A 3,809-nucleotide genomic window follows, 5' to 3' on the forward strand; every position below is an offset into this window, starting at 1 on the left:
CCAACTCCTAATATTCTGTGATTTTGTGATAACATTAATCAAGAGAAATCATTGTTGATTGAGAGGTATAAAGAAGGGCAAGAGGAAATTAAAAGGCTACAGGACAAGCTGACAAATCAGAAACAGTTGGAATCTAGTGCTGAAGCTGGAGAAATGAAAGATGCAATGCACAGAATGATGAGCTCAATAGACAACTTATGAATTGTCTCAGTTGTACAAAGAAGCACAAATAGAACTTGAAGGCTATGGGAAGAGAAAAAGTCTAGATTATATTGCTTTGGACAACATTCCTAGAGATGAACATGAAAAACTGATGCAGGTAACAAATTCTTTGAAATACAAAGCAGAGAATGACTTATCAGAAATGAAAGCCCAATACACAAAAGTATTAGATGAACTAGAAGAACTAAAACAACTGTTAGACACTCAGAAACAAAACTCTTTACCAATTACTGAACACCATCAGGTGATGAATGCACTCAGAAGGAAATGGAGAAAGAAATAAATGAGCTCAAAGGACTGTTTGCCATCAAGGAAAGGGAAGTAAGAAACCTATAGAAGGAATTACTGGAAGAAAAAGCTGCAATTAATGAAGCAATGGTATCCAAGGCTACATATGAAAAGCTCCAGTCATCATTAGAGGGTGAAGTTAGTGTTTTGTTTTCCAAACTGAAAAATGTAATTAAAGAGAAGGAAAATGTGTCTTTAGATGCTATGCAATTGAGAAATTAAATTTTGCACTTAAAAGAGAAAGAAGGTATGCATACTCTGATTGAAGCAAAGGAATGGGATGTGACTGGTCTTCACTAAAAGTACCATCAAACTCAAGGTGATCTTATTGAAATGAAAATATATTCTGAAAGCTCATCAAAACTAGAAGAAGATAAAGATAAAAAGGTGAGTGATTCACTACAGTGGAGGAAGTAGTACATGAGTTCAGACTGCAAAACATGTTGGGTTGTGCATGGGTGACCTAATAGATGATGTTGTGTCAGGTGTCACAGAGTGGAGTAACTTCTGAGTCCATTTGCCCATCTAAAAATTCAGATATCAAAGTCAAAGAAGTTTTCAATATGTTTGACTTTACAGTTGGTTTTCCTTCTCTGTGAAGATAAGCATAATCTTTCAATTTACCTCTTTTAAGTTCTGCTTAGGTTGGATTCACACTATTCAGGCAACTGAAGTTAAGTGGGATTTACAGCAGGAAGAGATTCCAGAGGAGACAAGAAAACAAAATATCAGAAAGGAACAAAAGTTCACTATTCTGAGTTTACTATATCATCTCAACCTCAGCACGACTTGACTATTTTTACTCTGCAGCTACCATATGTCACTACAAATTTCTTTATAAAAAGCTATGTATTTTGCTGTCTGTGAATAGCTGGGCTATGTTTGGTATGTTTTTGTCTTGTGTTCAGTAGCAGTGTCTGCAAAGATGGTAAATGCAATCCTTGTTTGTAAACATTGCTGGCTTTCAGAACAAGGAATGTATTTTGAATTGACTGGGCTAGGAAGGGGGATAGAGAAGCATTGTAACCACAGAATCACAGAATCACAGAATGTTAGGGATTGGAAGGGACCTCAAAAGATCATCCAGTCCAATCCCCCTGCCGGAGCAGGAACACCTAGATGAGGTTACACAGGAAGGCGTCCAGGCGGGTTTTGAATGTCTCCAGAGAAGGAGACTCCACAACCTCTCTGGGCAGCCCAGACCTTTGGTTACATGATGTCTCTGTTTGTCCATTGAGTTTACATCTTGTTTTTCCTCACTTCTTAAATTTGAGTCACAAATACCCTCAAGATGAGACCCACAAGTATGCCTTGCAGCTTTTCATGAAAATCTATTTTTTGTCTCTCTAGATCAATGAAATGTCCATGGAAGTTAGCAAATTAAAAGAAGCGTTGAACAGCCTCTCTCAGCTTTCCTTCTCAACCAGTGTTCCCTAAAGACAAAGCCAGCTGGTGGAGGCATTACAACAAAAAGTGTTGTAAGACTGTAAGTGTGATAATTCATAAACCCTCCATTATTCCCAGTTCTCCCAAGATGTGTGTGCCATTCTTGACTGTGCCTTATTTTAAATAGAACACAGTTAATGAGTACAAGGAAAGGAATTTTCATCCAGAAATTCTATAGTGGTCTGAAACATTTAGGAATCTGCAGGTCACAAATTGCTCCTCAGAAACAGTCTAACTAAAGAAAGCTGTTTTCCCCAATATATTTCCTCAGATCAATAGTGGAGCAAAGTTCCTGTACTTGTAGTGGAATGTAGTAGCCAGACCTGCTGCTGAGACCCTGATTTGTGAAAAAGGTCTTTGAGAGTTCTGGAGTGACTCTGAAAAGAAAATTCCTAGCCTTAATGGCTTACCTGGTGTCTGCTCTCCTACCATCCCTAGCAGACGGAAGAGTCAATATGTATATGAGTCAGAAAAATTACCTTGCAGTGGGGAGAAATAAATAAGCACACAGTTAAACACAGCATCCTGTCAATGTAAAGGCCCATGACTGTTTATTATCCTAGTCCACCAACTCCAAAAGGAACCTTCATCTCCGCTGCTCAAGGACCAGCAAAGTAGTGTAAGGTGCAAAGATATGCAACACATTAGGAAAGTGGGTAGGATTTAAAATAGGACAAAAGCATTATTTTCTACTTGTAGGCTAGCTTTCCTAACAGCTTCACATTTATTTGGAAAGAGGGCTTCTGGGATGTGGCAGTCTGTGATCATGAAAAAGGAGGTGGACTTTCCTTGTTTGAATGTATAGCTGAGGATTTAGATTTAGGTTAAGACCTTTGTAAGCACCTCTTCTTCCCTGGGAAGGCATCAGCTGACAAATGGGTCACTGACATCAGGGAAGAGCTCAGTGGCAACTGAGGATTGATTTGTCAGAATATTGTTGGCTTTCCTCAATTCTGGTTGCTGATAAGCTCAGAAGTAGAGTATGTGCTCATTCCACATATTTTCAGCTCAGTGCTTCTTACAACTGATGTCATCTCACCAGCTTTTTTACTGGGATGGGTAGAATTACAGCATTTCTGTAGACTACACTTCCAAGCAAATTATGTTTTGGGTGGCACAGTACTGTCTGAGCTGGGTTTACATGCATGCATAAGACTATGGTTTGTAATTCCCCAGAGCTCCCTAAAACTAGTTGGAGAGTTCTGAATTCAACAGTTCTGAATATTCTGTGACTTTCTGCTTAATTATATCCTAGGAAACAAAGAAACAACATCAGGAAATTGTCTCAGTTTACAGGATGCATCTTCTCTATGCTGTGAAGGTATGGTTGCATGTTGTCAGTTACAGTGTGTTGATATTTTAATGAAAGATGTTTCTTCTGCAGATCTAGTAAGAACTTTTCATGTTTTAGCTTAGATATCTTACCCAAAAGGTATAACTGTTTAAGCACAAATTTAAACCCTTTTGGGAAATTGATATAATCACTATACCTCAAAATACTCTAAATTTTCTTAAGGAGTAAAGAGATGCTTGAATTCAGTAATTTTTTCTTCTTTCTCCTCTTGTCTAGGGCCAAATGGATGAAGATGTCCAGAAAGTGCTTAAACAAATTTAATCAATGTGTAAAAGCCAATCACAGAAAAAGTAAAGGAAATGGGCAAGGAAAACTCCCCATTTTTATTAATCCTGTTATGGGTGTTTATCTAGATTTTCCTTAACATAAGATTTAAAACTGGCAACTTGCTACTTTTGTGTTATTGTGCTGTTTGTGAGGTGGATTTGTTTCTCTGTCTCTACCGCTTCCCATGTGCATTTGTTTGTGCAGTAACTAAACACGTACCTGCTTTTCATAT

General features: G+C 38.0%; 1 pseudogene; it reads left to right on the forward strand.

Moving 5' to 3' along the window:
* Nucleotides 1-24: 24 nt before the first annotated feature.
* Nucleotides 25-3,604, forward strand: LOC104545348 (annotated as a pseudogene).
* The last annotated feature ends 205 nt before the right edge of the window (nt 3,605-3,809 follow it).

This window comes from Mesitornis unicolor, unplaced genomic scaffold (assembly GCF_000695765.1).
Source record: "Mesitornis unicolor isolate BGI_N332 unplaced genomic scaffold, ASM69576v1 scaffold15098, whole genome shotgun sequence".
Taxonomy (NCBI): domain Eukaryota; kingdom Metazoa; phylum Chordata; class Aves; order Mesitornithiformes; family Mesitornithidae; genus Mesitornis; species Mesitornis unicolor.